The sequence below is a fragment of the Erpetoichthys calabaricus genome, chromosome 15, assembly GCF_900747795.2.
Source record: "Erpetoichthys calabaricus chromosome 15, fErpCal1.3, whole genome shotgun sequence".
NCBI classification, from domain to species: Eukaryota; Metazoa; Chordata; class Cladistia; order Polypteriformes; family Polypteridae; genus Erpetoichthys; species Erpetoichthys calabaricus.
The window spans coordinates 85,628,968-85,653,495 of record NC_041408.2 but is presented as its reverse complement, the minus strand read 5'-3'; positions in this window follow the sequence as shown (position 1 = coordinate 85,653,495).

Here is a 24,528-nt window from a genome sequence, read left to right as displayed (position 1 = left end):
GCAAGTAAGCGAAGGCTCACAGGCAGCTGGACAGTTGAGCCCTAGTGAGGTGTTTGGCCGACACCTAGGGCAGTCGATTGTGGTCGCTCCAGCTGAGCATTCTGTGAGGAGCGGGAGTAACCAGAGAGAAGGATGGCTTGCCGTGGAAGACAGCAGGTCTCATGAGGCTTGGGAGATGGATTCCCCAGCGTCAGCGCCCTGGCAGTTGGGGGACCTAAGTCTCAGTCTGGAGAGTGCTAAACTGAAGCCAGGAATCGGGAAGCCTACAGATCAGGAGTGGAAAGGTCAGCTGCAGGTAGGGCGACTCTCCTGTTGAGAAGCCTGATGGGAGAAGCAGGTGAATCGCCAGGTAAAAGACCCCGGGCTTTGTGTTTCTAAAGGAGTGCTTCATGCTATTGTTTTAACCTCATTTTAAAGGATTCATTTATTTATTTTTATTTTTTAAACCTCCACTTCTGTTTTTAATGGATTATTTAAGGAAGATTTTGAAACGCACTGCACTTATTTGGACACTTTGTTTTTGTTGTTGTTTTAATAAAAGCACTTTAACACCATCCCCTTGTTTCATTGTTATGCCTCACTGCCGAGTTCCTCGACATTACCGATGGTGCAGGGTTCAAGGACTCCCGTAAGGACGATGGGAGCATGGATAAAACCCGCATCCTCCGTCTGTCACTGATATTAGTATAGTTAATTAGCACAATAATGCTTTAGCATTACACATTTGGTTTTAGAATATGCTACTTTACATTTGTTGTTCTATTATGAACTTTATTTTAAACAGGTGGGCCCAACATATGGCCAGAAAATGATGAAAGGTTATCTGTCCTCGAAAGGGATACATGCTGCAGAAGGACAAATTGGGTCAATTTTAAGAGAGGTGCATCAACCTTATCATGGAGCAAGATGCCAAGTATGTTATTTGGTAATCTTCTGCCAGAACTGTATTCAAAAGCTCTAAGTCATATTTGTGATATAACACCTGTAATGGTAATTCTGTTTCACTGAATAGTTTGAATTGGTGGACACTTCTTCAGCTAATGAGAAAATCTTTCTTTATCCTATTTGCTGTCATTTATTCTTGTGACTTTTTTAAATTTTTTTTTTAGGGAGCTCGGAATCTTAATCCCACACCATACCATGCTGAATACATGGGGCACAAGCTTCACCTGGACCAAAATGAAAAACTTGTGATGTTTGGGGTCACCCATGTTTTAGCTATAGATGGGTTCAGCAAAAAGATTGTGAGTCACTCCACAATGCCGATCAAAAACAACTTGACCATCTATGAAGATGTTTTCAGGTAATACAACCTCACAAACCTTTTATTTTATTACTAACTTAACAGTGTTTAGATGGACATGTAATAATGAAGTGTCAAGTCATATTGGGCTCTGTGAAATCATATTTATGTTTTTAACTGGCACAAAAAATTTACAATATTTGAATTTAAAATAGAAATACACGGTTTCTGGTGTCATGTCGTGGACTATAAAACATTAACTTACCAAACATTTTGATCAGTATTTCAACTTAATGTTGACAGATATATATGGTGCTTGGATGAAAAGTGAGAAAAATAAAATTGCACATGAATCAGAATTCGCATTTATTGCACGGTTAAACTGTGGTCATTTATGAATAGAACAAAGTTCTTGGGTTTCCACATTTTTCATTTGTACTGACACATATCTACAAATTCTGAACAGGACAGTGACCTTACAAAGAAATTTAAGGCAGTCAACAACTAATAAATAACACAAATCAACACAAATGGGTACATTCAACATTAATAATGTAAAAATAACCCCTTTAACTGGTCAAAAATCAAAATAGTTTGAAAAGACAGTAAAATGTTCATTATTTGTCTTGTACCAGGCCTGCAGTGATTACCTATGGTATGTGGGACCAGGTGCGAGTGGACCATGGAAAGGAATTTTATTTGACACTGTTCATGCAGGAGATGCTGTCACATCATCGCTTCAATCAGGGGAGACCACCATATTTACAGACTTCATCCACAAGAGTAAGATTTTCGTACCATTAATAAAAGCTGAAATTCTTACACTTCTATTTACATACTTGCAAAACATATTTAAGAGATGTTTCTGCTAACTCAGAACCACACAGTTGAAAGGCTTTGGCCTGAGATCAACAACCGTGTCAACTATCCACTGAAAACGGCCCTACTCCAGCTGATGGACCAAGAGGAGATAGATATGGAGGACAACCTTGTGCGTTACTGTGTGTCCAACCTGACCTGCCAGCTGTGCCACATTGGTCTTGCAAGTGTGGCAGAATCATGGAATGCTCATAGAATCCCAGGTAAAAAAAGTGTGAGAATGATTACAATCCTGATAATGACCACGTTTAAACACCTGCTCTTATTTTGACAGGTAAAGGCATACCAAATCACTTTGCGGAACCTGGGTGTAAAAGAAGGATTTCTCCAGAGCTCTTACCACATGCACTTGAAGCTGCAGACCTTTACAGGCAGCACTTGGGATCTGCCCTCAAAGAATATTCAACTTTTGGAGTTGATCCCTTCACAACAGAACAGGACAAACTAAGAACGGAGAGTAATTTTGCAGAAAAATATCCTGACATTTCTCATTTGTTTTTCAGAGCCGTAAACTGTGACTTTACACCATACAAAGAAGCTCTGCTCTTTCTCATAAATGTAACTCGGGGAAATGTATGAACTGCTGCATCTGAAAACTGAATACAGGAACAATAAACTATAAATGTAAACCTCTGTGTGTGTGTATACACCACATTACTGATCTGTAAAAAATGATTTTAACACAGAAAATGCAGCTGTTAGACCAGTAACTTCTATAACACCGTTGTTGGCCTCCCTGCATTTTGCACAATGCGGAGATGTCTCTAGCCACTGCTCCACACATGTCTTGCAGCCAATAATGCTTCTGCAGCACCGTGACAGCACTGGTTCCTCAATGATGTCTGCAAAAGTAAATCAGAAAAATGACAGTTATCCATTTACCTAGAACTTGGTTCAAACTGTATGTTCCAAGTCTGTCTTATGACATTCATTTACAGACAGCATATACCTATATATACTGAAAGTTTTTGGTCCTGCAGTAATTCCTCTTGCTCATGCTGTTCTGAGAAAGTCCCTCTCTATAACCACTTTCAATGTAATTGATGGGGGACAAAATCCGTCGTCTTCCTGTGCAAAAACTGCTTTTACATTTATTGTTAAAAAGGGGAATAGGTTTTCTTGATTAACTGAGGTCTGTGGGCAGCAAGAAAAATAGAAATCTACCTTTTTTTTTTTTTTTTTTTTTTTTTTTGGCACGCCAAATTTTTGCTTGATTCAACGTAGGCAGCTGCAGCCCCATTTTAACTTTGAACTTTTAGGTTTTGCATGACTGGAATTTATCACCCATCACTTACACTGTAATCAGTTTGAAAAGCTATATTTTCATAGTCAGGAGAGCAGGGACAACTTCAGCTCAACTAAATGTTCATATGAGCTTGGGACTATTATGTTATAGTAGAGCTGCATCTTGATTGTCCCAAGTCTCTAAATGGACACTGCTAAGTAAAGAGCTAACTTGTTAAAACTAAGTTTGACCAAAATATTGCTTGAATGTGGTTTAACTATTTTTACAATTAACAGTGTTCTAAAAAGTTTAGATGTAGTGCAATTACTTTGCAAATTGTGAACATACTCATACAAACCACACAGCTAAATCCCTCCTTGATGGTCTGCAGTTTGGGAGCAGTGAGTATGACTCTCTGAGTAACTGCAAGATCAGTGAGCTCTCTGATTGCTGCTGTAACAGCTGGTAGACTTTGAGATGCCATCACCAACTCTTCTATTTTGTCACTGACTTCTCCCAAACCGGCACTGTCATCATCTTTACGGTTGCTACAAATACAAATGGAAAATCAAATGTCAATGGGTACTGACTGGCTTAAAGGTACATCCCTGTATTGATAGATGTGATGATGTCTTACTGCTATGAGATTATTGCTGTTCATCCTATAGCATGTAAATTTGTATTGATTTTACATACCTCAGTCGTCTCCTCTTTGTTCCCTGGAGGCTATTAAAGTCTTGTTCAGGTAGAGCAAGAACTTTTCGTGCATTTTGTTTCCAGTACTGTGACCCTATGGATGAAAAACAAAACCGAAGAAAACTGTTTAGAAGCTAATACCAGATTCTTTGTAATATTTTATTTTAGGGTAAGTGTCCCTCCATAGGATATTATGGGTTTAGCTGTAATACTGTGGCTCACCTGTTGTGCCTTCTGACTCCAGAATTGCATTGCCCTGTGCATCTGTCAAAATTATGGGGTTGTAATTGCCAATGGCATCTTGAACTTTTCCTACTATCCCCTGAAGTGTAGCCTCACACTCTAAGAATCGTACAACCACCATTCTGTTGGGAATCAACCTCCCACCAACCATCTCTGCAAGGTACACTGATCTGTAAAACAAAACGTTATTTTACATTTCTTGTAAAAGGCAGCAGGCCACAAATCCAATCAGTGATTGTTTGCTAATTGGGCCAATTCTACTAGCACAGCTTTGATTTTCTTAACAATTCACCTATCCATGCTCGTCCGGAGAAGTATGTTCCTTTACATTTTGTCTGTTCTGTAATTTATATATAACAAATATTCAATAGAACCGACACACCCTACCTCTGAAACGTTTTGGAGGTCACAGGGGGACTTGATGTAGCACGTTGTGAATGTGAAGCGGCAGCCGCCGCCACAGCCGGTGCTCGCATAAATGCGAAACGCTGACCGCTGGAACCTGCTGCTGGCATTGATTCCATATCTTCTCCGTGGACCTCATAGTGACCTCTGGGTGTCAGGTCTAACGCGCTGAAAACACCAGAGGCTCCTCCAGGGAACATGGCCACGTTTGAGTCATCCGTGATGTACACAGTGTGTGCTGACACCTGTTTAAGAAAACTTTCTGTAAATCAGGTTTCCCTCCTAACATGTGTTACACTTGTGCGCACTGTTAATACTCGTAAAACTAGTACCCGGTAAAAGTCAATGAGCCACGATTCACACATTTACACTTTCAAAATGCTTGCACTATAAAAACTGCAAGACTTAGTGTTGGTAAATTAAATCACGAAATGTTAGTTGTTTCGCAGTAAGTAACAATAATAATGCTCATAAAAGAACGGCTGCATCAATGAAGCAAAGTTTGTATTTTTACCTGAAAGATGCGACTTAGTTTTTCTGCAGTCATGTCCTCGTCTCGGAGTGTCACTCTTTTACTGTTCCGAAAAACAACGTAATGGTCCATCCTCTGCTGATACGAGTGTAAAGCCTGATCGATGTGTTGTGAGGGAGACTGTTCGCACGTGTCGTCAAAAATCGCGCAGAAGTACTTCCTGTTTCAGGCAACGAAAATGCGTATGTTTTGTTGTTTTTGAGCTATTACACTTTCATTATTTGAATCACAAATGAATCCAGAAAAGTATGTGGAATTTTAAGTTTATGACTGCTATTTGCTACCACAGAATTAAAAAATACCTTATTTTCCCTCATTTCATTCTTTGATGAAAAATCAAAATCTGAAAATTTCTTTCATTTTCGTTTTTTCATTTTTGCTTCTAAAATGAAATTTCAAATACCAAAAAGTACACGGACCTTAAAATTACACACATACTTTTCTGGATTTATTTGTGATTCAAATAATGAAAGTGTTATAGCTCAAAAACAACACAACGAGGCCCGTGTACTTTTTGGTATTTGAAATTTCATTTCAGAAAATATCATTCAAAAAAGAAAAAGAGACACTTATTTGATTTTCAACTTAAAAGGGAAAACAATTACATTTTTCCTTTTGTTCTTTCGCATATCAGAAAAGAAAAATGCAAGAAACGAGAACGAGAAAATGACCTTTATTTATTTTGTCTGAATCGGACGTTTTTGTAGGTCAAGAACCTGGTTAGGTAATGCGGCACTTGCAGCAAACACTGGTCACTGGTGTGTAGACTTGACCATCATCATGACATTGGAACAGTACTCAGACGTGATTTTAGAGATGGCAAAACGCTGGCCGCTGGATCCTGCTACTGGCATCGACTCCATGTCTTCTCTGTGGACCTCATAGTGACCCCTAGGTGTCAGGTCTAACACACTGAAAACACCAGAGGCTCCTCTGGAGAACATTGCCATATTTGAGTCATCCATGATGTACAGAGTGTGTGCTGACAGCTGTTTAAGAAAACTTTCTGTAAATTACGTTGCTCTCCTAACATGTGTTACACTATTAATACTCAAAACATTTACAAATTAGCTAGTAACTAGTAGCCGGTAAAAGTCCATGAGCAACCATTCACAAATTTACACACATTCAAAATGCTAGCACTATAAAAACTGCAAGACTTAGTGTTAGTAAATGAAATCACCAAATGTTAGCTGTTTCACAGTAAGTAACAACAATAACGTTCATAAAAGATCTGCTACATCAATAAAGCGAAGTTTGCAAAGTTTGTATTTTTACCTGAAAGATGCGACTCAGTTTTTCTGCAGTCACATCCTCATCCTGGAGTGTCACACTTTTACTGTTCTGAAAAACTACGTAATGGTCCATTCTCTGCTGATACCAGTGTAACTTCAAGGTCATCGATCTATGTGTTGTGAGGAGGACTGTCAGCACGTGTCGTCAAAAATCGCGCAGAAGACGAAGTACTTCCAGTTTCAGACAACGAAAATGCATCTGTTTTGTTGTTTTTGAGCTTTAAAACTTTCATTATTTGAATCACAAATAAATCCAAAAAAAATGTGTAATTTTTAGTTTATGACTACTATTTATTACCATAGAATTAAAAAAAACCTTATTTTCCTTCATTTTATTCTTTAATCAAAAACCAAAATCTGAAAATTCCTTTCATTTTTGTTTTTTCATTTTTGCTTCTAAAATGAAATTTCAAATACCAAAAAGTACACAGACCTACAAGCCCTGAGGTAATGTGTTTAAATCCCACTTCTAAAACCATGTAACTATAAGGAAGTCACTTCTGTTTATCTTTACAGCTTACTACTCTCTCACACAGGCGGAAGCACGAGCGTAGCAGCGAGCGGAAGCACCGAGCAGAAGCACAGAGCAGCGGCGTCTCCCACAGGCACGTAACCCTTCACAAACACCCGAGCAAGTTCATTGGAAGTAAAGCCGGCAGCTGACCAGAAGAAATAACCGGCAGTGAGAAACTTGAAGCCGACGGTCTCTGAAGCAGAAAGCACTTAAGTAAACTACAGAAAACGGAGAAGATGACATCAATACTAAACGTAAGTTCTATCTACTCTCTGCCCGTTGAGGGCATGTTTATATGTTGTGTGTCCTGCAGCATATACAGTTCAGGTTTTCCGGCCGACATTGTAGACAGCTTCACCTGCCAAAAGTGTTTAGTTAATTTAGAGTTGGTCGGGAAAATACGCGAATTGGAGGACCGCGTTAGGAATCTGATAGCGATTAGGCAAACCGAAAATTGGATCGACTCGGTTTGTTTAGACAATTCGGCTACTTCTGATTCGGCTTCAGTCTCTCCTGGCCCCACTGTAGTCAGTGCACGGCCAAAGTCAGCAGCACCAATTCAGCCACAGGGCGAGTGGGTAACAGTAAGACGGGGGTCTAAGAATCCAAAATGTAGTCCCCCAGCACCCAGGTCACCAATTCGGACCCAGAACAGATTCTCAGCACTCCGCAGCGCGCCTGTGGAAACTGAGAATAAGAAAGTGCTCATAATTGGCGATTCCATAGTGCAGAATGTTAGAATTCCAAACTGTGTTAAACCAGCAGTTCATGTTAAGTGCCTCGCAGGGGCCAAGATTTCTGGCATAGAGGCCGCATTGGACCGTGTTGCCGACGATGAAGTATCTACCTTATTGCTGCATGTCGGCACTAATGATATTTATTGACAGCAATCTGAGGTATTAAAGAGGAACTTCATCTCTCTTTGCATCAAAGCTAAAAGAAAATGTCGGAATTTAGTTGTATCTGGCCCCTTACCAAGATTATATAGAGGGGATGTGATTTATAGCAGATTGCATTCCCTTCACTGCTGGCTAGAAACCTGGTGTGCAAACAAAAGCATAGCGTTTGTGAACAATTGGGATGATTTTTGGGAAAGGCCTGGATTTATCAGAAGAGATGGTCTTCATCCTAACTGGAGGGGATCTTATGTATTATCCCAAAATATGGCAGCAAAACTGCCTGGTTGACTGATTAGAGCACCATCCAGGCCGCAGTCATGTGATCTTAAATCACAGGCTGCTGTTTATCCCACCTGTTACTTTCCTGAAGCTGTTACCCATAATCCTTGTCTTGGGGCATCCAGTAAATTTAGTCTTGATACAAACCTTAAATTAATTGATAACCAAAAAATAAGGTGTATAATTAGACCAAGGGATAAAACCAGACCCTCCACCAGGGGCATCTGTAATAGAAATTTACTACAAATTAAAACAAAAAGTATATCACCAATTCAGAAAGAAGCATACAGTTTTAAATGCTGCTTATTGAACATTCGCTCTCTTGGCACTAAAGCTGTTTTGGTAAATGATATTATATTAAGTACAAAATCTGATCTGTGTCTTCTCACCGAAACCTGGCTTAGTAAATGTGACACTGTACCCCTAGCTGAGGCGTCACCAGATGGATACTCGTTCCTTCATAAGTCTAGAGAGTCAGGTCGAGGAGGGGGCCTTGGAATAATTCATTGTAACAAAATGCAAATCACTTCTAAAAATTTAGGCAACTTTACATCCTTTGAAGCATTCATTTTAAATATTAAAACAGATTCCAACACAATTATAGTGCTAGTCTACAGACCACCAGGGCCGTATTCATTGTTCATGTCTGAATTTAGCAACCTTTTATCTGACTTGGCTATAAATTATGATCACGTAGTACTGATGGGAGATTTTAATGTACACATTGATGTGGAAACTGACACTTTTAGCAAATGTTTTACTTATTTGTTAAATTCAGTAGGATTTTGTCAGAATGTCAAAGGTCCAACTCATAATCATAACCACACATTAGATTTAATTATAACTTACAAAGTTGAAATTCAAAATTTAATTATTACTCCATTAAATGAAGTTATTTCTGATCACTACTTAATTACATTTGATTTGGTCCTGCCCTTGCGAACACACTCCCAGATTAAAACAAAGACAGTGCGGCATCTAGATTGTAATTCTGCTTCAAAATTTATAGATACTTTGAGTAAGTCGAGTGTAATTGTGGAAAACCATTTAGATCAGTTAACATCAAATGTAAACACGGAAAACAATTTAGATGAGCTAACATCACATTATAATGTGACCTTGAGAGATGCTCTGGACACAGTGGCTCCCCTTAAAACAAAAGTGTTCAAAGCACATAGAAACTCTCCCTGGTTTAATGAAACACTCGAGCTCTTAAATTAGAGTGTCGAAAACTGGAACGCAGATGGAGAACAACAAAGCTACAGGTCTTTCAAATTGCATGGACAGAGAGTGTTAATAAATATAAAAAAGCCCTCTTTAAAGCTCGGTCAGAATATTATTCTACATTAATAGATAGCAATAATAAAAATCCTCGGGCACTGTTTAGAACAGTGGCTAAATTAACAAATGGAAATTCAGATCAACAGTGCAAAATACCAACAGACATTAGCAGTACAGACTTTATTAACTTCTTCAATGAGAAAATTAAAAATATAAGATCCCAGATCTCTGCATCACAGTACAAACCAAATACTAGCTTAGCAGACCCGGTCTCACATTGCACTCAGCACTTTAGTAATTTTAATCCTGTAACTGAGCAGGAAGTCTTAAGTTTAATTTCTAAAATGAAGCCCACTACTTGTTCCCTAGATCCAATGCCAACAAAACTAGTAAAAAGTGCAATGGATGTTCTTGCAGCGCCTATCCTAAACATTATCAATAGTTCATTATTGCATGGCACAGTACCAGATGCACTAAAAGTGTCAGTCATTAAACCATTACTTAAAAAGTCAGACCTTGACCCACATATACTAAATAATTATAGGCCTATTTCAAATTTACCATTTCCCTCTAAAATACTAGAAAAAGTAGTCGCCAGTCAGCTTCAGACACACCTTATGCATTACAATTTATTTGAGAAATTCCAGTCTGGTTTTCGCACTGGTCATAGTACAGAAACGGCACTAACACGGGTTGTAAATGACATTCTGGTATCCTCTGATGAAGGAAACTCCACTGTAATTATGTTGTTGGACTTAAGTGCAGCATTTGACACCATCGACCATTCTATCTTACTGCACAGGCTAGAAAATGATGTTGGGCTTACAGGCACCGTGCTCACTTGGTTTAGTTCTTACTTATCAAATCGATTCCAATATGTACAGAAATGTGCTGACAGTACTCCATCATTATACACAGAAGTTCAATATGGTGTCCCGCAGGGCTCAGTACTGGGACCTTTACTGTTTTCACTGTACATGCTTCCACTGGGATCTCTCATTAGGAAACATAATGTTAATTTTCACTCGTATGCAGATGACACCCAGTTATACCTTTCATTTAAATCAAATGAAGTTTCTCCAATGTTGTCTTTAATTAGTTGTGTTAGTGAATTAAAGGAGTGGATGAATAAGAAGTACTTGTCTTTAAATACAGATAAAACAGAGATGTTAATTGTTGGAGGGAATGATGCTGATCACAATAATATTCTGTCATCATTTAACTCAATGGGAATCCCAGTCAATTTTACTGAATCAGCCCGCAATCTAGGAGTTATCTTTGACTCTAGCATGTCATTTAAAGCGCATATTACAAAGTTGTCCAAAACATGTTTCTTCCATCTTAAAAATGTTAGGAAATTAAGGCGCTTTTTAAATAAACAGGATTCTGAGAAACTAATTCATGCATTTATCTCTAGTAGGATTGACTACTGCAATGCGGTGTTCACTGGATGTTCAAACTGTTCTCTATACAGCCTCCAGTTAATCCAAAATGCGGCTGCGAGAATTATTACAAGAACAAGAAAATACGAACACATAACTCCAGTTCTTAAATCCTTACACTGGCTCCCGGTTAAAATCCTTCTTTTAACATATAAAGCATTAAATGGTCGAGGTCCGGCTTACTTGTCTGAACTTATCATGACTTACAAACCAGAGCGCACATTAAGATCTCAAGATGCCGGTCTGCTTATGATTCCAAGGATTAATAAAATAACAGTGGGGGGTCGAGCTTTTAGTTACAGGGCCCCTAAACTGTGGAATGGTCTGCCTGCTACTATAAGAGATGCCCCTTCGTTCTCAGCTTTTAAATCCCGGCTGAAGACTCACTACTTCAGTTTAGCATATCCTGACTAGAGCTGCTGATTAACTGTACAGACTGCATCTCTGTTGTTAGTCATTAGCACTTAAACATAAGTAACATGACAGTTATAATTGGATACTAACCCTCACTTATTCTGTTTTTCTTCTCGGTACTCAAATGTGGCACTTGGTGCCATGGCCCACCTGCCAAGTTGTTTGCCTGCCTAAGGAAAAGTCATCCCAGATGGAGGATCGCAGGAATCGTGGGAGAGAGGGGTCCATTCATCGGATTGGCTGGCCCAGCACTGTTTCAGCTGTGGAATGGCCAAATGGGGGAGGCAGCTTGAAGGATGAGGTCTCCAGGACTCTATACAAATACAAATCTTATTATGGGATATATCATCTACTGTTAAATTCTGCTCTGTACTTCTAAAATTTATATATTTTATTTCTTACTATATTGAGAAATTGTTCTGTGTACTGTACTGTATTGTATTGTATTGACCCCCTTCTTTTGACACCCACTGCACGCCCAACCTACCTGGAAAGGGGTCTCTCTTTGAACTGCCTTTCCCAAGGTTTCTTCTATTTTTTCCCTACAAGGTTTTTTTTGGGAGTTTTTCCTTGTCTTCTTAGAGAGTCAAGGCTGGGGGGCTGTCAAGAGGCAGGGCCTGTTAAAGCCCATTGCGGCACTTCCTGTGTGATTTTGGGCTATACAAAAATAAACTGTATTGTATTGTATTGTACTTCATCTGTCTGTGCTACAATTAGAAAAACAAAAGAAATGTAACCAGTCGTATCTCAGATGTTGTAAGTCACCTCAGAAAAAGGAATCAGTCCAATAATAAAGGAAAATATGAAGTCTTGAAAGAGATTAAAACAAACCAGATAAAGATCTTACAAAATATAACACGCTTTTCAAACCAAATTCACCATTTTGACTCCTTTTACCTCCGTTGCCCCTGATATTTCCTTTTTGTCTAAAGCTATTTCTCCTAAGAAATGTTAGGAGAAACATTCTTGACAAAGTTCGTTCTTAAATGAAACATAAATGAGAATCTCGTTAAAGTCTCGTGAGCCATCAATGATCAGCCTTTAAGATGTTACATTTTCTTAAGGGAACTGATTAGCTGGGCCAGGGTTCATTGTCTCTGTGACTTTTTTTTAAGCCATTTTATATAAATGTTACTGTGGTGGGTTGGCACCCTGCCCGGGATTGGTTCCTGCCTTGTGCCCTGTGTTGGCTGGAATTGGCTCCAGCAGACCCCCGTGACCCTGTGTTTGGATTCAGCGGGTTGGAAAATGGATGGATGGATGGATATAAATGTTAGGTTAGGGTAGAGGAGGAAGAGAGTGCAAATGGACCGTGGCACAGGCACATACATCCCGTAAAAAAATATTTTTATTTAATTTGCATGGACCCACACTTCTATTATCACCCCCCATTTATTAAAAACACTCCAAATTAAACCTCCCTATGTAAAACTAATAAATAATTTTTTAATAAATCATGTTTAAGAAATAGATATTAATGGTCCATTATAAAAAGCTGTGAAAAATAAATTAAATACACCCCTTAAAAATAGACCCAATAACCCCCTATATATAATAATAATAATAATAATTCTTTGCATTTATATAGCGCTTTTCTCTCTACTCAAAGCGCTTAGCAATGCAGGTTAAGGGCTTTGTTCAAGGGCCCAACAGAGCAGAGTCCCTTTTGGCATTTTATAGGATTCGAACTAGCAACCTTCCGATTGCCAGTGCAGATCCCTAACCTCAGAGCTAGGGATCATATAGTTTTATAAATTAGGATTAAATTAAAAAGGAGTATTTATAATTTAAAAGATATTTCCTTAAAAATGACCTAAATCACTAATAACAAAGAAAATAATAAGTCCATATATGATAAACCCCTGAGACTTAAGCTTAACATCAGGGACTGGTTTTGAAGCTAAAATCAGAAAAAAAATTAATATTAACATTAAGGCTGCTAATGCAACTATTAAGATTAGACATAAGGTTCAAACTCCTAACATTAGAGCCCCGTCATGAGGGGTTAAGTCTAGAAATAGAGTTGGGGGAGATTTAAACTACTAGACAACAGAAGTCCAGAAAGTATACCATCCATTCAAGGTAACTGATGGTAAAGCCTTCTGGAATTTAAAATAAATACCAGTAGGTAAACCACAGATGTGGATCTCCGGCGTACTTTCAGCCACTGAAAGAATGACCCCAAACACAGCAGGGGGAGCAGATGTTCCTGGAATGGTAAACAAGCCGTAGTGAAGGAGATAAAAAGTAATCCAATAGTGCTGGGTGTAATTCAATATTGTGAGGTTATTCTATTTCCTCTTTAATATCTTCCAAAGCCTATTAAAAGACAAACACCTATTTGTGCCATCAATCAGGAACCAGCAAGGAATATTGTTTCCTTTTGAGATAAAGGCTGAGAAAAAATTAAAGTTAAAACTTTTTCTCCCAACAGTTAGCTTGTTTTTCCAGTTGATAGATAATATAAGATAAATTATCAAATCAATCTGGAAACTTTATCTGGCCTTCATCATGTGAGATTGCCTTGCTAGAATTTATATCCAGTAGGTTATGCCACTCTGGTATTAAAGCCATATTATGAAAATTCTTCTGGAATTAAAATTGGTTTATTATTGTATTATATTAAAAGATACTACAGTAGATCCATTAAAATGATTTGCTAATAATTTTATAAGCATTAAAGCCATATTAGTGAAATACTTCTGGAATTAAAATAGTTTTTTTATTGTATTATATTAAAAGATACTACTGTGTTTCCCCGAAAATAAGACAGGGTCTTATATTAATTTTTCCTCCAAAAGACGTGCTAGGGTTTATTTTCAGGGGATGTCTTGTTTTTCCATGAACAAAAATCCACATTTCTCTCTATTATAAAAATAAATTTGGAAGGCTTTTGAAGGAGACGATACGTGATTTTCTCGGAGACACTTTAACGACCCGCAAGACAAGGCAGTGAGACAAAAGGACAGCTGGTGCACAGGCTTTTAAATGATCAACACGCAGCATGACAGCAGTAAGACAGCGGCTGATCCGACCGCGTCTCCTTAGCGTGCGTTCAGCCCCCCCTTCACAACGCGAGAGGCAGAGACGCGAAGTGGCTGGTGTGCAGCGTGCCCAGGGGGGTGGGTGAGTGAAGCGAGCCAAGGGCACAACCCCCTAGTATTCTGGAACAAAAATCTCCATTTATTCAAATACAGTCATGTCATCAGTTGGAATCCCAGTCAATTTTACTGAATCAGCCCGCAATCTAGGAGTTATCTTTGACTCTAGCATGTCATTTAAAGCGCATATTACAAAGTTGTCCAAAACATGTTTCTTCCATCTTAAAAATGTTAGGAAATTAAGGCGCTTTTTAAATAAACAGGATTCTGAGAAACTAATTCATGCATTTATCTCTAGTAGGATTGACTACTGCAATGCAGTGTTCACTAGATGTTCAAACTGTTCTTTATACAGCCTCCAGTTAATCCAAAATGCGGCTGCAAGAATTATTACAAGAACAAGAAAATACGAACACATAACTCCAGTTCTTAAATCCTTACACTGGCTCCCGGTTAAGTTTAGGGCAGATTTCAAAATCCTTCTTTTAACATATAAAGCATTAAATGGTCGAGGTCCGGCTTACTTGTCTGAACTTATCATGACTTACAAACCTGAGCGCACATTAAGATCTCAAGATGCCGGTCTGCTTATGATTCCAAGGATTAATAAAATAACAGTGGGAGGTCAAGCTTTCAGTTACAATGCCCCTAAACTGTGAAATGGTCTGCCTGCTACTATAAGAGATGCCCCTTCGGTCTCAGCTTTTAAATCCCGGCTGAAGACTCACTACTTCAGTTTAGCACACCCTGACTAGAGCTGCTGATTAACTGTACAGACTGCATCTCTGTTGTTAGTCATTAGCACTTAAACATAAGTAACATGACAGTTATAATTGTATAATAACCCTCACTTATTCTGTTTTTCTTCTCGGTACTCAAATGTGGCACTTGGTGCCATAGCCCACCTGTCAAGTTGTTTTGCCTGCCTAAGGAAATGTCATCCCAGATGGAGGATCGCAGGAATCGTGGGAAAGAGGGGTCCTTTCATCGGATTGGCTGGCCCAGCACTGTTTCAGCCGTGGAATGGCCAAATGGGGGAGGCAGCTTGAAGGATGAGGTCTCCAGGACTCTACACAAATCCAAATCTTATTATGGGATATATCATCTACTGTTAAATTCTGCTCTGTACTTCTAAAATTTATATTTTTTATTTCTTACTATATTGAGAAATTGTTCTGTTCTGTGTACTGCATTGTATTGTATTGACCCCCTTCTTTTGACACCCACTGCACACCCAACCTACCTGGAAAGGGGTCTCTCTTTGAACTGCCTTTCCCAAGGTTTCTTCTATTTTTTCCCTACAAGGTTTTTTTTGGGAGTTTTTCCTTGTCTTCTTAGAGAGTCAAGGCTGGGGGGCTGTCAAGAGGCAGGGCCTGTTAAAGCCCATTGCGGCACTTCCTGTGTGATTTTGGGCTATACAAAAATAAACTGTATTGTATTGTATTGTATCATCTTGTGGAACATCATCATAACTCTCCAAACCCAGAATTCCATTATGAATTTTTTGCGATTCCATTTCCTTTAGGACAATTGTCCCCAGTCTCTCATGTCTAGCAACATAGCTTTCCTTAAATGTTCACCTCTTGTCCATGTATCCTGCTCGTAGGGCATTCGGATATCCAACTTCTTCTCTTTGTAGAAAGCAGTAAGATTTTTTGCCCTGGGACTCCTCCACAATTACTTTCTTGTACTCGACAGAATAGCTCTTTCTTTTTGCACTCATGTTCTTGGGGGGTCAAAATACCGGTATTATGTCCTGTTCATCTGTGTACATACGGTAGTGGTAGGCATTTATCGCTCATCCAAAGGCACCTGCACGGGATCGTAACTAGGGCTTATTTTCGGAGTAGGGCTTATATTATAAGCATCCTGAAAAATCATGCTAGGGCTTATTTTACGGGGAAACACGGTACATCCACTAAAATGATTTTCCAATAATTTTATAAGCAACTAGCTGTACCCCATGGCTGTGCCCATATAGTAATCAAACAGGACAAACTTTAAAAATCAATAGATGTTGGCACTATATCTGATCGTGTTCAGCTCTGACGGGAGAGCGTACCCCGCGTGGGGAGAAGAGCACATGGCCGTGTTATCTCTGCCAATCAGCAGCTACCCTCTATAACACACGTAGCTATGATCTCTCTCTCTCAAAAGCATCAAACGTTACTTCTTAACAATCTGTAGATGATAATGTCTGTTGAACAAACAGGTATCGGTAGCTAAGCGGAGGCGAGGTGAGCTCCAACACGTGGTGAGGCGTAGACCAACTCAAACAGAGGCTGTCGAGTGAATGAGGAAGGCCCCGCCCCCCTGCTCTCGACCCACAACCACTCTCTTGAATTTGCATAAATACATTGGTACCGCAAGCGAACTCTGGTACTTAGCGCGATGAGAGAAGTCGCAAAATCAACTGGAAAGTTCAAGCAAATTATAGGAAACAACCAGATCTAAATCCATTAAGTAATTCTCTCATGAAAAGCGGACAGACTTGCAGACAGAACGCGCTTGGACCACGAAATTTTTAAAACCGTTTCTTAGCGAGCACCTATGGGCCAAGGGTAACCTACATTCCAAATTTCAAGTCCCAAGTCCTCATGGTTTGGGAGATTTCGTGATGAGTGAGTCAGTGGTATTTGGCTTTTCTATATATAGATAGATAAACTGGACATTCCTAGGTCCACTAAAATGATTTGCTAATCATTTTATAAGCAATAAATTGGACACATCGTGATTGGATGGCGCATGTGGGCGGGTACCCCAGGCAAGTTCCTTACTTGGAATGGGAGGCCAGCCCTAGAGGATCAAGAAAAGGAAAGCAATGATCTCCATTGCCTTGACCAGGAAGCAAGCAGAAGATGACAATACAGAAGTGAGTATGCTGGCCTCCATATTGGGACAGGTTAAGGTTTCCTATCTGGCCGAGAGGGCAATGTGATACAAGGACAGGGGGAGACAACAACAACAAAAACATTTATTTCTATTGCACGTTTCCATGCAAATGATGTAGCTCAAAGTGCTTTACAAAATGAAGAAAGAAAAATGTAAAAAGAAAATTAGGCAATACTAAGTAGCAAAGAATAAAGTAAGGCCTGATGGCCTGGAGGACAGAAAAAAACAAAAAAAATCTGCAGGGGTTCCAAGGCTACAAGACCACTTGTCCAACCACAACTGGGCAGTATGTCAGACAACCTGTCAGGACTTCACGCTCCCCTAATATGCTAGATGGCAGGATTCCTGGGTTAGGATCCTCACACGGACCTGTACTTCCATGGGGAAGTCTTGTTGGGCTCCATGGGGGCTGCTGCCAGTATCAGTAATCTCAATTTTGTGGAGCCTGCATTTGACCCGGAAGCTCTTCCAACAGCCTAAGCCCTAGCACCGGAAGTACTCCTGTGACCAGGATAAAAGAAGCCACTCAACCTCATCCATGGGAATTGGAGTCGGGTGTGGAGGATTGGAAAAGGCTCACCTGGGAGGTGTAGAACAGCGGAAAGAGGGAGAAGAAGAATTGTGTCATGTTCATGCCACTGTTGAAGCCTTTTTGAAAAGTATTTGTGAAAATAAAACTCAAATTTGAACCCTGGACTTATGTCTGTGCAGAAGTGTCTGGGGAGCTGCAACACCCCCTTAGTGGTAACAACATACGTAAGAAATATAACAAACAAGAAAAGACCATTCAGTCCATCAAGGTTGTTTTAATTGTCCCAACATTTCATCCAGATCATTCTGAAGGGTTCTCAAGGTTTCTGCTTCAACTCCATGACTTGCTTATTTGTTCCAGATTCCCACAACTCTTTGCATAAAAAAGTACTTACTGGCTTCAGTCTTAAAATCTCCTCAAGTGCGTCATCCACCCTTAAGTTGAAAGAATTCTACTTGATCTGCTTTATCGATGGCTTGGGGGGATTTGAAAACCTGGATTAGGTCGTCACGCAGTCTCCTCTGCCCGAGACTTCTTCTTCTTCTTTCAGCTGCTCCCGTTAGGGGTTGCCACAGCAGACCATCTTCTTCCATATCTTTCTGTCCTGTGCATCTTGTTCTGTTACACCCCCATCACCTGCATGTTCTCTCTCACCACATCCATAAACCTTCTCTTAGGCCTTCCTCTTTTCCTTTTTCCTGGCAGCTCTATCTTAGCATCCTTCTCCCAATATACCCAGCATCTCTCCTCTACTCATGTCCAAACCAATGCAATCTCGCCCGTCTGACTTTGTCTCTCAACCGTCCAACCTGAGCTGACCCTCTAATGTCCTCATTTCTAATCTTATCCATCCTTGTCACACCCAATGCAAATTTTAGCATCTATAACTCTGCCACCTCCAGCTCTGTCTCCTGTACCACCATCTCCAACCCATATAACATAGCTGGTCTCACTAACATCCTGTAGACCTTCCCTTTCACTCTTGCTGATACCCGTCCGTCATAAATCATTCCTGACACTCGTCTCCACCCACTCCACACTGCCTGCACTCTCTTCTTCACCTCACTTTCACAATTCCCATTACTCTGTACTGTTGATCCCAAGTATTTAAACTCATCCACCTTCGCCAACATCTACTCCGCCTAAGACTAAACAGAGTCTGCCACAGTACAACATGTCCTTAAATCAAGGGATGCAGAAAGCTTTTGTGCCCCAGTGTCCAGAACTTCCCATAAATTTTGGATCCCATCATGGACTCTTCCTACTGCAGTGGCCTACCACTTCCCTTCACTTTGTTACTCCAAAATGTAACGGTTCAAAAACCAACTACATCTGTCAGAGGCCTAAAAGTTCTGCTCCCTGTGCCCTAGTTCACAAGGAGTTGTGGTCTTTAACTGACAATTGTGAACAGGTGAATAATTGCAGGGAGAGTCCCAATAAACTATAAAATCCCAATGAAGTAGTTTATTTATGACTCCATTAAAAGTAACACCTTTGAAATTCTAACTCAAAAAGCAGGCTTCACTAGCAGAGAAGTAAGTGTTCTCACAGTTTGCTGAAAACATATGCAGTTTTACTATCGCCTAGAAGGTTGTCTATTTCTGCTGTTGTTGTCATTTTAATTTACAGTCATACAGGTGAAGGAACATTGGCGGCTATCATGTTCTTCATGCCTGCGCCAAGAGTTTATTTTCCATCTGTAATTAAATAGCATCGTTCTTCCCGATCAACGTAGATCGCTCTGTCTGCCAAAATTCTGCCCTGTAAAGCCCCAGCACTTACTTTGCAAGAAGATGAAATACAGAGCTGATCAAATAGTCAGATTTTACAGATTTTATATTTAGAGAACACCATAAATGTAACATGACTAGAGCCCAAACAAAAACTGAGTAAAGGAGGAGACAGAAAAAGAAGGATGGAAAATAGGGAAAACGCAACCTTGGTGGGATATAATGAGCGCTATTACAAAATACCGTAAGTGAAAAAATTAAATGGATCTATATTTGAATGATTAGCCAATTAAATAAAGACTTTCCCATAAATTAATATATAAGGTGTCACACACGTGATCATAGGGGACAGTGGAAAGGCTCTAGTAACTGCAATTCCACCGCCGGTCCAAGGGTTGACACTGAGTCCCAATGCCTTTCTCTCTTCCTCCCTCTGCACACCAGTTGATTGACAACTAGAACATCTCTGACGTCACTTCCAGTGTCCGTCCACCTGGACCTGCCTCTTCTTGTCAGAAGGGCCCAAAACCACAAGTTCCACCATCTTGGAACACTTCTGTTTTGAACTTGTCTCTGCAGGGAATACTCAGCAATAGTTTGCTGCAACCAGATATACGGCATGGCCGGCTTGGCACCTCAACTCCTCATCTCTGTCCTCTCCTTCAGTTACAACACACTTTGCAGATGATACCAAGATAGGTGGATTGACAGATAATCAAGAATCTGTTAAATCATTGCAGAGGGACTTGCACAGCAAACAGGTTTGGGCAGATTTGTGGCAGATGACATTTAATGTCAGTATATGTAAAGTATTACACATAGTAAAAATGTGAGGTTTGAACACAATGGGATGTCTGAAAATCGAAAGTCCACCTTATGCGAAGGATTTAGGAGTCATAGAGGACCCAACACTATCAACTACCAGACCGGACAGTGTTCAGAAGCTATTAAGAAGGCTAACAGAATGTCAGGTTATATAGCGCCTTGATGTGTGCAGTACAAGTCACAGGAGGTTCTGCTCAAGCTTTATAACACACTGGTGGGGCCTCATCTGGAGTCCTGTGTCCAGTTTTGGTCTCCAGGCTACAAAAAGGACATAGCAGCTCTAGAAAAAGGACCAGAGAAGAGCACCTAGGCTGATTCAGGGCTACAGGGGATGAGTTATGAGGAAAGATTAAAAGATCTGATCCTTAAAGAGATTAAGAGGAGACCTGAGTGAAGTGTGCAAAATGATGAAAGGAATTAGTCCAGTAGATCAAGATGGTGACTTTAAAATGAGTTCATCAAGTGGGAGTTCATAGTGTGGTGCATAGATGGGTGAAGAATTGGCTAAGATATGGGAAGCAGAGGGCTATGGTGCAAGAAACCGTACTGGGTGACATTAAGAGTGGTGACCAGCAGGGGTCAGAGCTGGGGCTGCTGCTATTTTTATTAGGTAGAAATTATTTAGATAGGAATATAAGTAACAAGCTGGATAAGTTTGCAGATGATGCCAAGATAGGTGGATTGGCAGATAATCTGGAATCTGTTGAATCATTACAGAGGGACTTGGACAGCAGACAGACTTGGACAGATTTGTGGCAGATGAAATTTAATGTCAGTAAATATAAAGTATTATACAGAGAAAATAGAAATGTGAGGTTTGAATACAAAATGGGAGGTCTGAAAATCGAAAGTCCACCTTATGAGAAGGATTTGGGAGTCATAGAGGACTCGACATTATCAACTGCCAGCCAGTGTTCAGAAGCCATTAAGAAGGCTAACAGAATATCAGGTTATATAGCGCCTTGATGTGTGGAGTACAAGTCACAGGAGGTTCTGCTCAAGCTTTATAACATACTGGTGAGGCCTCATCTGGAGTCCCGTGTGCAGTTTTGGTCTCCTGGCTAAACCAAGGGCATAGCAGCACTGGAGAAAGTCCAGAGAAGAGCGACTAGGCTGATTCCAGGGCTACAGGGGATGAGTTATGAGGAAAGATTTAAAGAGCTGAGCCTTTTCTGTTTAAGCAAAAGAAGACTAAGAGGAGACCTAACTGAAGTGTTCAAAATTAAGAAGAGAATTAGTCCAGTGTATTGAGACTGTGATTTTAAAATGAGGACACGGTTGGAAACTTATTAAGGGTAAATTTCACAAAAACATTAGAAAGTTTGTTTTTCACATAGAGAACTGTAGAACTGTAGAATAAGTGACCAAGTATTAAGGTAGACAGTACGACTTTAGGGACCTTCAAAACTTGACTTGATGCTATTTTGGTAGAATTAATGGAATTCATATAGGACCATTAATTGCTGAAAGTAACCTTGCCAAATGAGATGAGGCATATTTGAGGTCTTTAGTTGGACATTAGTTTATAGCCTTAATCTTTCATATACCACAAAACACCCACTCATCATGCCTACATTATTAATTATAATTTTTCTACTAATAAGCAAGTCAAGGGGATTAAATGTGAATTTTTAAATATATGCCAGGAGCATGTATGAAATTCCTTTCTTTATACTGTATATACTGTCACACACGTGTGCTTCGGAGACAACTTGTAGGCTTGTCAAGTAGTAATTCCACCCCGAGACACAGGTTGGCGCTGTTGCCTAATGCTTTTCCTCCTCTCTCCCTAACAGATCGGACAACTGGCAGCACCAATGATGTCACTTCCAGGTCACAATCCCCTGTGCCCACCTCTTCTACCCTGGCTTCATTTTTAAAGGGTTCCACTGCAATCTAGAGTCATTCTAGATCTTGACTCCCATTTGAAAAGACGTTTTTTGTCATGTTTTGTCATCAGATATATGGGTTTTGCCTTCACAGCACCCCAACACTTTGTCATTTCTTTGTTTTGTTTTCTTACAATACATTATAATATTTCTATTATTGTGAACTGTCACCACAGTCTGAAGTGGTGTGCCCTCTGGAGCTGTATCTCTCTCTGTGTTTGTGTGCATTCCTCTTTCCCTCAATTCTGACCAGTATTCCTGCCCATGCTGCTGAGAAGTACCTCCATTGCATAATACTGGCGCCACCATGTTTCACCATAGGTATGGTATTTGGTAGGTGATTAGAAGTGACTGGCCTTCAACAGACATAGTGGTTTGAGTCTTACCCGACATGTTCAACGTTTGTTTTATGAAACCAGAGAATCTTTTTCCTCATGCTCTTAGCCCTTTAAACTGCCCCATGCCTTTTAGTTAAGAGCGGGTGCTGACTAGCTACTCTGCTATAAAAGGATGGTCAATGGAGTGCTGCTGAGATGGTTATCCTTCCGACAGGTTCTCCCATCATAAAACTCTGTTGGGAGTGATCACTGGGTTCTAGATCACCTCCTTGACTAAGGCTTTTCTTACCTGGTTATTCAGTTTGGCTGGATGGCCAACTCTAGGAAGGGTCCTGTTGGTTCCAAACTTCTTCCATTCCACAATTACTATATGGCTGGGAACACTTAAAGCTTCACAACTGGTTTTATCCCCTTATCGTGATCATGTTTCACCACAATTTGATCACTGAGGTCTGCAGCAGTGTTTCTAAACCTTTTTGGTGTTGTGACCTATTATTCCTATATACTGTAAGTGTCTGCGTGATCATCAAACCTTTTTTGGTTTCTCTTACTGCAGCAAGAATGATTGTCAAAGCTTGTGGGTGGAGTCATGTTAATGAATCAGACCTGATTGTCATAGCAACAATCACTATAACCTATCAGCAATATAAACAATAGAAACTTGGGACCCACTGGCAGCAGCTTGCAACCAAAATAGTGGGTTGTGGTTGAGAAACGCTGATCTATCCTGCTATGCAGTGTGAATTAGATTAGATAGATAGATAGATAGATAGATAGATAGATAGATACTTTATTAATCCCGATGGGGAAATTCAGATGCATATAGCAGCAGAAACATAAAAATAACATAGATATTGACTCATAGGACAAATAATATAGCCAATCAATCAATCGATCAATAAACAAACAAACAAACAAATAAATAAATAATGTATATTGTGCATCCATCCATCCATCCATTTTCCAACCCGCTGAATCCGAACACAGGGTCACGGGGGTCTACTGGAGCCAATCCCAGCCAACACAGGGCACAAGGCAGGAACCAATCCTGGGCAGGGTGCCAACCCACCGCAGGACAGTATATTGTGCAGATATTTCAAAATTAACTTAACAAATGCTCCAGGTCGAAACATTGAATTGCCTGATACCAGTGGGCACAAAAGAACCCAGAGGAACTTCCATGTTGGAATGAGCCTGTGGCTAAAAGTGCTGCCTGAGAGCACCTCCTGGAGGGGATGAAGGGGATTTTTCATGATGGCATCCAATTTTGCCCCCCATCATCCTCTTTTCTACAACAGTTTCCAGTGTTGTCCAGGGTTCATCCTGTGATGGGGCAGGCTTTCCTGATAAGTTTGTACACACATTGTGCTTCTTCTGAGCTCAGGAGAAGATGGGAGTGGAGGATGCCATCATCTATATGCTACACCGATCCCTCTCCCACATGGACAGAGGAAGTGGTGCTGTAAGAATGATGTTTCTGGACTTCTCTAGCGCCTTCAACACCATCCAACCTCTGCTCCTTAGGGACAAGCTGACAGAGATGGGACTAGATTCATACCTGGTGGCATGGATCGTGGACTATCTTACAGACAGACCTCAGTATGTGCGTCTCGGGAACTGTAGGTCTGATATTGTGGTCAGCAACACAGGAGCGACGCAGGGGACTGTACTTTCTCCGGTCCTGTTCTGCCTATATACATGCATGTCAATGTTGCACCCTAACGCGGGTTCTTTTTCTGCAGTTATATTCTTGAATAGAAGCGCACTTGTTCTGTTATATTTGTACCTTTTGTGAAAGTGTTTATTTGATATTTGTAATTCAGGCTTAACACATTATACACTTCATGTCTACATTTTGTCAATTATTACTAAAA